General features: G+C 41.8%; 1 protein-coding gene and 1 long non-coding RNA gene across 5 annotated transcripts in view; one reads left to right on the top strand and one right to left on the bottom strand.

Annotated features, from left to right (window-relative positions):
• ldlrad3 (low density lipoprotein receptor class A domain containing 3) overlaps positions 1 to 13,412 on the bottom strand; it is a 92,050-nt gene that overhangs the window by 71,367 nt on the left and 7,271 nt on the right. The window contains exon 1 of one of the 4 annotated variants that reach the window (XM_046037863.1): positions 1,145 to 1,214. The exons of 2 other annotated variants lie outside the window; for them this stretch is intronic. The gene's annotated coding sequence lies outside the window, so the exon portion shown is untranslated. Of the gene's footprint in view, positions 1 to 898; positions 1,021 to 1,144; positions 1,215 to 13,412 lie in introns of those variants that run through there. One more of the 4 variants, XM_046037864.1, reaches the window with a different exon arrangement.
• LOC123962005 lies at positions 499 to 4,106 on the top strand. The gene is made up of 2 exons (XR_006822824.1): positions 499 to 690; positions 3,672 to 4,106. It is a non-coding gene; the product is annotated as an uncharacterized LOC123962005 (long non-coding RNA).

Raw genomic sequence — 13,412 nt, 5'->3', positions numbered from 1 at the left:
AAAGTTGTTTTGTTGCAGTTTTCTTTTAACCACTTGGCTTGAGCTTTAGAGAAGCAATAGTCCATCTAATCCTCTAAGAGATGACAGTGGCATTTTCAACAGCATCCCAGCCTATTAACATCACCTTGGGATTACCTTCACTGAGAGGAGGAGCTGAGGAGATAGGGAGGAGGAAGGATAAGGAGGAAAACGATGACTAAATTAAGATATAGAAAATGGCACTGTGGGCAAGCTTCTCACATCAAATACAGACAAAAAGAAGTCTTGCTTGACACACAGACATACAAAAATAGACATGAGAATGCACACATAGTATGATCACAGAGACGTATGCACAACGCCAGCCAGACAAATATCTTTTCATGGGCTTGAATTCCTCATCAATCCCAAGGACGAAGCTTCTCCTGTCAACACGACTATCCCATTAATTCTGAATCCCCACATTCGCCCATCACGGCACAAAACTTAAATGTCAACACTCCTCTGTGTCTCTTTCATCACGCAGTCGAGTGTCACAGAACACACCGGTAAACAGCACACACCCTTCATCCACCACTACGCCGCAGACCCCTTACTGAGCAAACTGGCATTTCCGCAGAGCCAGCCGACGCCGACGCAGATGCAGATGCAGTGAGAGATGCAGACAGTGGCACAGAGGGAAGCTGCCAGTTCTGACCTTATATTACACCTGTGAGTTTTTTAGTTTGCATCTAGTCACAAGTCACTAAGCTCTGAACATGATAGAAGAAATATTTCTGCAAACAAATGAATCAAACCCAAAAAATACTTTCCTTACATATGGTAAACAGCATTTATAAAGCAGTTAAGGTTTGTAGACGCTAAATGAGCCAGATCATAGACTGTATATAAGAAGTGGGCATAGTCATCGTAACGTCACCTGTTGGTTTGGGTACTGCCGTTTTGAAGCCTCAAGTTTGGCCGGTAGGGCACCGCCATGTTCCGTTTTAGCAACCAGCGGCACCGGACATGACCATATTTGGACGAGATGGTGGAGCTAACGGCCGCGTGTGGAAGCTAGCTAGCTTGCTTAGCTAGGTGCATCTGTAATTCACCTTAACTGTCATTTTAATAGGGCTGATAACTTTATCTAGCGAACAACAGTCTTAAAACTAAATGTACTTACCAGAGAAAGTGAACAGCCAACTCTTAATACGCTTTTTCAACACAGCTGGTTAACTCTAGCCTGATTGACAGGTCGCCATGGTAACGTCTTGTCAATCATAGATAGTCCTGCCCTGAAGCATACTCTGTTTTATGGTCTATTTTCCTCTAAATGGGACCATAATTTACTAAATGAACATCATGTTGTATTGAAGAAGACATGAAACTAGCGACTGAGACCATAAACTCATTAGGGAAGTTTTTACAGAGCTAATAAATCAGCTGAGAAGTAGGGTCATTTTAGCATTTTTTCTAATGGAACCAGACTTCTTTTTGCAACCAGAAGAGTCGCCCCCTGCTGGCCGTTCAATAGAATGCAGGTATATGGGACTTTCGCATTGGATTCACGTCTCAGACCGGAAACTTCCCGCTTGAGCCAGATACTTAAATGTCATATGAATTAAGTACATTTAATTTCATAAAAACATTGCTTAAGATGATAGAAATTGAACTATTAATTCTTCTTAGCACAGACAGGCTCATTATGCATGGTGACGAAGATGTACTGTAGCAGAGGGTACGATGAGAGGAGCGAGAGAGGAGGAAGAGAAGTAGCACCCATTTACTCAAACAGTGCCTGGGGAGAGAGAGAGAGAGAGAGAGAGAGAGCTAAAATGATGGAAGCGGGGAGCGCTGAACAAAAAGGCACAGACTGCCTTTGTCTGTCTTCTAGTCTGTGTATTAGCAAGTAATGAGCTCCTAATTGTGTAGCCAGGCCATCGAGTCACTGCAGGGGTTGAAAAGCAGTGGGAATGAACTATAGCTGCCAAAAACACCAGGGCAAAAGACAGCGATAAAGGGACAGAAAGAGAGAGCACAAGGTGAGTGGGAGAAGGAACAAAGGGATGGGAGACAGAGACATTACAATAAGGAGATGGGGGGGTAAAGGGGGAATGAGGGCACTACAATGGAAATTATTTATTTCAACAGAATGCAGATGAGGGAAGAGTGCCCGTGGCCCCTGTCGTTTTCACTACATCTGTCTCTTTTTTTCTCTATAATATAATATCTACTCATCCGAATGGTAATGAGTCACAATCGTAATAAGTCAAATGGAGGGCCTTAGTTTAAAAGGTAGAGGGTGCCTGAATAGTTCTCACCATGGCAGCTGATGTTGTAACTAAAGGTCAATCCAATAAGATTCCAGTCTATGTGCTATCTGTAAAAGGCCAACTTAGACAGAGACGCAGCGTGACAGGAAAAGACATGAACGGTGATGAGAAAGGTCACAAGAGTACTAGGTGACCAATTGTTTTCCAACTGGTGATTACAGTCAGGGCAATGAGTTCACAGCATGGGGATTTCTCACTTTCTGATACTCCCTGAGAAGCTTTTCTCTCTCTCTGCTGTGTGGACGTGTGGGAGATGTTAATTTGTGTGTTTTTCTGTGCATTCATGTGTTTCACTGCGTGTACTTTAGCAGGTGCGCACGCAGCATTTGTTCACCTAAATCTATCTCAACATCACAGTGTCGATGGCCCCCCTCGTGTCTCCTGGTTGCCACTTAATTCATCTTCGCTGGTGAGCCTGCATCATCTGGCTTCACCTCCCCTCTGAGTGATCGGCTGCATTACTCCGACCCGTAATTCTGTTATATTCACTCACGCAGAGCCCCAGACTTCTAAGTTATCATGCTAATGGCTAAAAAGCACTCTCACACTGCGTCGAGATAAAGCTTCTTACGCTCATAGGGTTCATGTTATGGAAGCTGACAATTTCCTCCTCTCTGCATCACATCTGTGCTCCTGCTGCTCCATGTCACATGCAAACTCACGCCCCGAGCTGCAGTACCGTGACACCTCTATGGCTTCCCCTGGGACAATATCACCATCTACTCTGACATTCTTCCACTTGCTATTGTTTCTGGTGGCCTTTGCTCCTTTGCAAAGCAGGAGATAATGCAAAAAGCAGTGCTTTAGTGGCTTGTTGACCAGGTGAATGAACGTGCATCAATGATTGATGCACGTTCATCTGCACCAGCGATTAGCGCCATCCACCTCATTTCTCTTCACCGCAGCTACCATCTGTGCTAATGGAATGAGGGGTGGTGGTTGTGTGGAGGCGGAGGTGGCTGGTCTTACAAAGACACTCAAAGTGCTCTGCACGGCACCGGTAAAGACACCAAACCAAATGATAACAAATGGCCCCCTCTGAAAGCAATGCTTGTTTGGGTTTGGTTTTAGGAGGGTTTATTTGCTTTCATGCGAGTTTGAGGTGAGTTAATTGGGTTTGGTTCAAGACCCACACTGGTACTGATCTGAACTAACCTGCAAAAGGGTCAGTTACAAGCAACACTTCAAGGTCTTATGATGTAAGATGTGGTTATGCATACGCGTGTGTGACCATATCACACAAAACTGCGCAGTGTGCACAGTTTTGTGTAACTTTTGTGTGTAACTTGTATTTGTGTGTTTACACTTGTCTGTTTCCATAAATGTGTGTGTGTGTGTGTGTGTGTGTGTGTGTGTGTGTGTGTGTCTGCCTGCAAGTGCAGTGAAGAATGTGTGATTGGCTGCAGAGGTCAGTCAAGGAGGAATCTATCATAATTCATCATAATCAGCTGCTGCGCCGTTCCCTCAGGACAGATGAACTCCTGACCCATGGCGGACACGGTGGAGATGAGAATCACATGAGGGTGAAATACGATGTTTACCAGCTTGACTGGTTTCTGTGGAAGATTTTTTAAAATCTATCGGGGGCTGCGTGAACAACGTAAGCAGGTCAAGGCATCTACAAAAGCATGTGGTCATTAAGTGAGCATATCAGTTTTTTTGCACACTTTTCCCAGCCGATGCACATTTATCATTTTTGGATGTCACTTTGGAAACTTCATCAGGAAGATGACCTGTTCAATGTTGGACTAATGGAGTGATGGACATGCCATTATCTGTGCATTAATATTAAATATTATATGTGCAATTTGGCATTTTCGTTTTAGTATAATTAATCAGCACATACAGGAATTAAAACAAATAACTTTGCACGCCGCTTTTGATTAATGGCAGTCACCGTCAGGACATCAAAAGTCTTGGACTGTCATTACACAAGTCTCCAGAGTGCACTAACCTTTTAAGTATATTAATACAAAGCTCCATCCAAGTCTTTGAAAATCCCTCCAATTCTTCATTAAGTATCTGGAGTCATTAGGCACAGAACGGCCAGGCTGACATGTCGTCCTGGGCATAAAAGAAATTAGTCAAATCTTAGCCCTGCAGTTTCTCATTAGAGCAGGCTGTACTGAGACAGACTCAATTACCATCTCTGACACACCAGACCCTGGCAAGACTAATGGCTGTGGCCCAATAATGACCTAAGCCTGGCCTGAACTTCCTGCCCTCTCTCCCACTCCACAACGAACACACCTCCACTTTCATTTTCCCTCCCATGCCTCTCTTCTGCTCTCCCCAGTTCAAAATATCAGAGGATAAAAATGGGTTTCTGGCTTCTAATCCTGGGGGCCAAGAACCGCCTTTTGTCTTTGGTATTCATTGAACAAGTGAAAAGAATTCATCGTGTGGCTGCTGCCAAGCCATGGTTGACAGGGAAGCAGCATTAAGGCAATTAACATGGGCTTTGCGTTTGATTTTGGCTGGCGAGACTGCCTCTGTAAACAGCGGGCGGGATCAGGTGATTAGTTCCTGTGTAGATGAGTGCCTCGCTTCCCATGGTCCCTGTCCAAGAGAGGATTACCCTTTGTACATACTGCGCATAGACATTGCACCTTATACACACACAAACACACATATACTCTGACTCAAATGATCTCTACTCGATAAGAAAGAGAACGAGCATAGAGAATCAAAGAGCGTGCGCACTTGAAACAAGCTGCTGACAGCTAAAGGGGTTAAGCCATGTTTGGGACATGACATAGGTGGAGTCATGTCTCCCCCAGCTTCATCTTCACTTCACCTCTCATTCTTTAAACAGACAGGGAAATTATCCCTGCCTGCCTCGACCCTTTTATCATCCATTTAACACAGAGACTAATTCTTTGGATTCAGATCCATTTAATGAGCAGGTTTTCAAGTATGTCATAATGGGAAATTCAATATCAATATCAAGGGGTCCTAAGTCAAAGCCCTGAAATTAATAGTGACAAACAGGCAATTATTTCAAGTCAGCCGTATTGAGATTGATCTTATTTGTTCATTTATGCACTCGCCTGGAGAAGTAGCCTCAGGTACATAATAGCTTTTAAGTCCCTAGATTGGAATTTCACCTGAGAGGCTGCTAAATCAAACGTGTGTCCGTGTGAGTGAGCGCGCAATAATTGGTGAAGAGAGTTCCATTGGCGCTGTCAACAAAATGTCAATCCGGCGCGAAAAGAAGGACGGGTCACGTTTCTCCCTTGTACTTTTCGCTTTTGGATAGGGGTGGATACAGAGTAACTGGGGTTTTAGCTGTCTTCTACTCTCTTCCATCATGCCTGACCAAATACTTGTGCTCTCAGAATAAGGTTCTTGAAACAAGACACATAATGGCATGTAAAAGTCTCTGTGGCACAAATACGGCATGCGATGTCCACACATGGCAAAGAATCTGTCAGATTACTATCAATAACACATACAGCTATAATGTGTTCAGAGGGGGAAAGAAAACTCAGTGCAGTCTGTGCAAACCACTGAAATTTCACACTCTACGGCACCTCAGTTATAATTATGAGTTTCACTTCAGCAAATGACTTCTCGCATCAGTCTCGGCGTTAGAGTTCGCCTCTGACCTATTGAGCAATCCTAAATCACTGCAATGTGTAATAGAAGGAGAAAACTGTTTCACTAAAGGTCTCTATAATCCTAAAGATGAATCTAATCCTGCAGATAAATACATTAGCAACGCTGTGATTCTTAAGCAGGTTTCACCTACAACACTTTTGAGAGCATTTGGCATATTTAGCACACAGGACATTGAATGCTTACGTGATTGCACTTGGCACACAAAAAAAGAGAAACGAGTAAAACAAATGGGTGTGTGATTGCAATCAAAAGACCGTGTCTAGCCAAAATAACCTTTTACTTATGAAGAGACATTTGGAAAATTGCATCTAATTACAGCATCCAAAGCTGGTGGATGAAGCTGGGCCACTCACTGGAATGATGAGACTGCCAGAGCTGTATCAAAATTACAAAACAATTATGCATGAGGCTAAAGGTTATGTCCACACCAATGTTTTTGTGCAGCATAATCATCACCACAGGTATTTGGGAGCTGATATATACAATCTCCCGATGCAGACAAAGAAGGACTGGGCATCAATGGAAATAAAGTAGGGCTGGACGATTTTACCTAAAATCAAAATCCCGATTAATTGATTGTACCTTGATTCCAATTATTGAACGATTATTTTGTTTTTGATTGTTGTTTTTTGTTGTTTTTTTGCCCTCATAGTTCACTGAGGTTTGTAGCCTACTGTAAATATGCTCAACTATTAAAGTTGGGTTTATTTAATTTTCCATTCCATTATCCAAATGTTAATTAATAAGGTAATGTTGACGTGCACAATACAGAGACATGGTTCCTGAATTATGACCGCTGCTACTAAAATTTCACTTAATTGTAATATTTGATATAAACAATAACGTGCAGAACAAATGCACACTGTGTGAGCACAGTAAATCACGCAGCTAGCTTCCTCTCCTCATTCATCAAAGGACATCTACATGACAGGTGCTGTTATAAGAGCAGCGGAGTTAGGTCTTTGAACTGCAGCGCAATGGGTTTGCATAGCAAGTGAGTGGACTAGCAAATGAGGGAGAGCGAGTGGCAGAAAGTGACTGAAAGCGAGCAAGTAATAAGTTGTCAGTCTGGCAGTAAATGTACAGTGTAGGTCACAGTGTGTCCGTTATTAAAAGTCTGTCGGTTGTTTCCACAACTGCTGGAAAGTGAAGGCGGTTAGAGCTAGCCACCATTTCCCTGTGCTTCAGACTCCGGTCTGATGGCTGAGCAGGACTGCACGGGGCACATGACGACACATGCAGTGTTTCAAGGGGAAAGTAGCCTACATGATCACACAATATTACCAGGATTAAATAACCAAAATAACCAACATGGGGAAATAACGTCGGTTAGACGTTCTGAATTTTGGTTTCGATTATTTTTTATTATTTTTATTTTATTTAATTAATATTCCAGCCCTAAAATAAACATGATAAAAAATACAATATAAGTGTAATTGTAATTGTGATTTCAGCAGCATCTCCTTTTAAACAGTCATCAAAGACCAATCCCCCTATTCCCTTAATGGACACATTATCCTTTGTAGCTGATTTAGACTGAAAACATGAGAGATCCTTTATTTTGCCTCACCAAATGATAAATTGAGTGGTCTTAATGTTTGCTTAGTGCTTCTTTGAGTTGAGTAGAACACGTTGAGTCCATTTTCAAGGCCATAATCGTCTCTCAAGGGACAAATCAAAGCCATTTGAAGATCCAAATGAATAAAACCACACCCACACCACGTATATTTTCACCCAGGTCGACAAACAAACAGGGGATCAGCTGCCCTGATGTTTCCTGTGTTTCTCCCTGGGTTTTTGTTGACCTTTAAGGTACCGTTTGTTTGGTTTGACAGAGGGATGCTGGAATTTCAGTCCAAAATAGCCTGTCAGTGTCCACACTGGATGCCACAGTGGCTGTGAGACAGTACAGCAAATGACTGCTGATCACAGGGGACAGCAGGGGAGCCAGCTGTCAGCCTGCCAGGGTCCGTTCCCTGTCTGACAGCAGGCAAAGCAACACAGGGGACACATACAGCGGGTCATTCTCCCCTCAGAGGGGGCACCGTGGATGACCATAAAAGTGGGGAAACCAAGGTGATTGGCCAGGGCTACAGAACACAGAATCCATAACTCTATCCCATTGCAAAATTCAGATCCTCCAAAGTCTACTTTTCTACATCACAACAGATCAACAACGTCAAGGTCAAACATTTCTAAAGGCTCAAAATATTGGACAAGACTCAAAAATAGACAGACAGCAATCCAGCTAGCTGCTGACAGCTCAGCTCCAGTCAGATAAAACGACTGTAGACAACTGTTTTAATTAGAAATATTAACATCAATCCAACTTCATCAGCTAGCAAGACTGTGTAATTACAGTCCACTGTGAGAGTCTTGTTCTAGGACCTGCATAACAACCTTCCTCCAACTATAAAGTAAAACAACAAATTGAACAATTAAGTGTTCAATTAGCTTAATTATATAGGTAGAATCTGAGTATATTAAAAAGCTTAACTTCCCCCAGGGTGCACAAATAACAACTTTTATCCATTGTGATATTTTAACAACAATAAAGAAGAATGGGCGTGGCGATTAGCTATCACGTTCATCGTACACTGTCTTTCAGTGGATCCAGCGGCCACAGTCTGCCCGCACCTTATAACCCTCTTCAATATTTTTTAAGCATTTGAAAGAATATACAGTTATAAGTTATTGACATTTAATTTGTATTGAAACAAAATGTTGGTGATGCACATAATATGGTGAGGACATACACCATGAGGACACTGAAGACACCAACATGGCGAGGCTGTCAGGCTGATGATACATCCCACAAACCTTCACTTGTGGGCAGATCAGTCATGCAGTTTACTGCTTACCTCCATTGTTGCTGCAGTTTATATTCACAAATAAAACGGATCAGTGCAGAAACTACATCTGAAACCGCATCTTATTTCAGCAGTAAATTCACTTAATTTACATGAAATACACGAGAAAAGTCAGATGTGATTGGTTATCATTGCGATTCTCCAGCCCTTTCAGTCACAGTTCATTTAAATGCTTCCTTCTGCTCTGCCTGGTCATTCCTTGCTGCTTTGCAAAGAGACTGAATGAGATGCTGCAGCTCCACCTATCTCACTGTGTACAGTGAATCTCTACCCTAAAGCATTATTCTAAACCATAAAACAATGGGATATCAATTATGGAGAGAGAGGCTGTTTCAGTTGATAAGAGGGGTATGACTTCTGGAAAAAGAATGGGGCTTTTAAGTTCATCCACCTTTTCTCCTGTAAAACTGAAAACAGTGGGGTGGAGAGTTGACCATTTTCTTCCTTTACAACAGTCCACTGGCTGTCCTCTCTCTGCTGTGCTCTCTCAAACAGTGTGTGTGAAATGTGTGTATGTGCACATCTGTATGTGTTGCAAAATACACTGAGAGAGTACAGCAGTCTTAAAAACTACTTGGGCTTTACTTTAAAACAAACTTGTCAGTACATCTCAAGTTACCCTTCAGGTCTGGCACTGTAGACAGTTAAAATCAATATCTAGCACCACCATGGTTGTCTCCAGTATACCCCCCCCCCCCCCATCTACAGCTATAGAGCTGTAGTAGAGTGTGTCAAGCTTCAAGGTCCTTTGCTTCCTCATTTCTGATGATCTCATCTGGTCCCTAAACTCCTCCACCCTGGTCACCCTATCGAGCCTTAAAAAAAAGTTCCCCTGTGTCCATGGATCCTGTTGACTTCTACCGCTGTACCACTGAGAGCATACTCACAGACTGCATCTCAGTGTGGTATGGCAACTGCTACGCATCAGACTGTAAAACACTACTGCGGGTGGTGAAAACTGCCCAACGGATCACCGGCACACCAGTTACCCACCATAGAAACAGATCTCACAAAAAAAACATCATCAAAGATGCCTCCCACCCTAATCGTGGACTTTTCACTTTCTTCCCATCCAGCAAGCGTTACAGGAACCTAAGCTCACGCACCAGCAGGCTCAGGAAAAGCTTCTTCCCTGAGGCTGTGACCCTGCTGAACTCCACACATTAAATCTAATTGAACCTTTACATTCATACTGCACTTCTCACAGTACTTTAATGTCCTATGTTTGCACAGACTGATCCCCTCAACTGTTTAATAATGTTACTGCACATATATCCAACTTTGTATACATTGTTATACTCAACATACATACTTAACGAAATGTATAGTTTCTGTTCATTCTATGTACATACAACCTTATATTTGCACTCCATTCTCTAATAATATAACATTTGTATATTTAAACTCCTGTACAGTACTGAGTAAACACAAGGTGAAAAGCAAGAGTACATAAGTCGACAGAATCCAATGGCTAGTATTCTCAAAACTAGAGCACGACTGATAAATTGGCATGCAGATATTACTGGCTGATATAAGCTAATTGCAGATCAATCCGTATCTGCGTTTATAACACTTGATAAATGACAATTAAAAAAGAAACAGAGTGACGAAGACAGAGACGAAGACAGAGACGAAGACAGAGACGAAGACAGAGACGAAGACAGATCCTTTGATCGCTTTATGAGTGTTGTAAATACATAGTTTGTCCATAAGAGGGCACTCTGCAACTCCAGTGAAGGCAACACCACAAATTCACAAAAAAGAAAAACACAGCAATAAGCTGACTTTAAAGTGCATATGTGATGTTATCTTGGTGAGGTCTCATAACTTCACAAAACAAATGTTAGGGATAACCTTTATGTTATGTGTTTCTGAAAAGAAGGAAATATATGAATATCGTGCAACGAGTATCGATATATCAGAATCTCAGATTTTAAAATCCTCAAAACTTGAGATCGGTATTGCTCTTAAAAACAAATAACTCTCTTCAGTAAATAAGCAGATTTCTCCAAGGCTGATGTTTGATCTTGGCATCCAAGGACATGGTGGATCAATATAAGGCAACCATCAATGATTAACACAAGCTTCTGCACCACTGCATGGCAAATTAGTTCAGATCAATCCAAAATCAATATATAATGAGCTGTCTTCTAACTTTTTTCAGTACATTTTACTCCTCTTTGTTTCTCTTTGTCTCCTCTAATCCATATATCCCAGGGTTCATGAAAAATTTTGCATCATTACAGATCAAAGATGCTCAAAGCAAATGGACATGGAACCTGCGTCCCACGAGGAAAGAAATACAATGTGATTTATACCTAATGGTCAAAGATCCTGCCACATACAAATGTGCTTCATTTGTCGTAGCCATAAAACATACATACATACATGTGTACTTCCGTTTGACTGATAAATGATGAAACAGAATCCACACAATATGTGCTTGCAGTAATTAAAGCTGCAAGGTCTGAAATGTGACTCCAGTCATGTGGCTTTGTTTAACAACTCTGGGAACTAAAGCCTCACTGGCCCTCCTTAATCCCAGGCCTTCTCTGTGTGACTATGGCTGGAAGCATATCAACCATGTCAGCCAGCGCAAAAACACAACAACTCTTTCTCTCTCTATTTCCTGTTCCAAAGACACGCAAAGATAAGCACAGACACACAGTGGTTTATTGGGCCAACTGGCCTGTCTCTGGGAAGCCACAGTGCCGAAACACAAAGCACAATAAGCAGGAGACAGTGTGATTCTGTCTCCCTGTTTAGTGGGAGGAATGACCCGAATAGTCTGTCTTTGGTTATGAATGAAAATATCCCACCACTTGGCCTGTGTGTGTGTGTGTGTGTGAACTGGTAACACAGAGCAGGTAATGGAGCGCACATTTATGTTGATTGAGGAGATGCTTAAGTATGGCTATGTCAGTCGGCTAACTGAGCCATTTTAGAGGCAGGAGTGTGCATGGTACGGTCTTTTTCACTCACGAGACACTCAGAGATTAGCTTTGATAGTCATTTTGCAGATTATACTGTGCAGCTGTGTTGGGTAGGCAGGTGAATTGAAACTGAACTGTTCCCCTCGGTGAGCATAACAGCAACATGTAAAGCATCACGGTTTCCTCCAAAATTCCTCACTGAAGCAAGACATGTGCTTTCAGAGCTCTGTGAGCTTTTCGTTCTAGATGAATGGTAGAAAATAGTCATAAGAGGGTGTTAATAAAAAATGAACAAGTCATTTTAAAGCTTAAACATATGAAAGTTCAAACCTCCTCCTGCATTTTAGTCGTGCATATAAATAAAGGGGAAAGATTCTCATTGCCACTACGTATTCATACGCACACATCCAGTAAGAGCAGAAAGTGACAGACAAGAACAAGAATAGCTGAGGGCTTGCAGGGAGCAATGATCTGAAATATATCAACTAAAAATTATGTCTAAACAACATCAAGAATGTAGCAGAATGGGTGTGGCAAATTATGTGTTACAGGATAGGCAGCCCTGGGTGCTATAAAGTTGCCATGCATTATATGACAATGCTGATCCTTAACAAGAAATAATCATCCTCGGGTGCAGGGGGAAATATCTGATGCAAAGCTAATTCATCATTTATTGTATGTCAATTTATTTATATCAATTACCCCCGGTGTGTGGCCCGAGCAGACCAGCTTAAATATATTTTCAGGCTGCACACCGCAGTGCAATAGGCTTGCCTTGTTTGTAACTGTATTGCAACATTCCACTGTCATTGGGTCGTGTGGCTAAATCTCATATTACATAATAGCACTGATTTATCTCATGTAGCTTTGAGGCCGACTGCAAGGCTGCAAGGCTAGGAGCGAGTCCAGTCCAGTGCCATGGCAAATTATCTACAACGTCTTCAACCAAAAGATATGAAGTTCTAAAAGAGGGGAAATTAGAAAGTGGGCAGCGCAACCTAGTCAGATATATGTGGCAAATGACCAATATTTTGTATAGGCTAAACTGTGAATGCCATTTTACTTGAAGTTAACTTGGGCCAGTATGTTAAACATCGTGTTTAATATCACAGCCATTCTCTGGTGTAAAGACAGAATTTGCAAGGATCACTTTATATTCCATTAGCCTATTTGTTTAGCCCAACGTTTACTGCGTTGTCATCCATAGATCCCACGTGTCACTTTTGTAGCGCTTGGTCACCATTCGGACACTTCATCTTAGTTATTGCATAGTAAAATGTGTGCAGGAAATGATCTGCACTCACATTATCTGTTTATTCATTCACAGCTGCAATTATGTGTAGGTAGCAAAATATTTAGAGAACACCGAAGCTTGTGCACAAAGTATTAGTCTTATTATTTTTAGTGCAGTGCAATGTTCCCATATCTTCAAATATTATCATTTTAACAGGTATTGCCCAGCCAAGACCCAAATAGATTTTGATATGAAGATTTCAAATTAAATGCAAAATACTGTGAACTGAACACCCAATTTAGACCTAATATTATTAGCTCATAGTGTTAGCTACAATATTAGCCAATATCAATGTCCTGTCAAAGGACAAAGCTGGCTGATAATATCTATGCTCTATTCTAACTTATACATAGGACAGCCAGTTGGCACTTTACGCCTTTTAACCATGCAGCTTTTAGAG

This window comes from Micropterus dolomieu, linkage group LG22 (genome assembly GCF_021292245.1).
Source record: "Micropterus dolomieu isolate WLL.071019.BEF.003 ecotype Adirondacks linkage group LG22, ASM2129224v1, whole genome shotgun sequence".
In the NCBI taxonomy this organism is placed as follows: domain Eukaryota; kingdom Metazoa; phylum Chordata; class Actinopteri; order Centrarchiformes; family Centrarchidae; genus Micropterus; species Micropterus dolomieu.
This window is presented reverse-complemented; position numbering and strand designations above follow the sequence as displayed.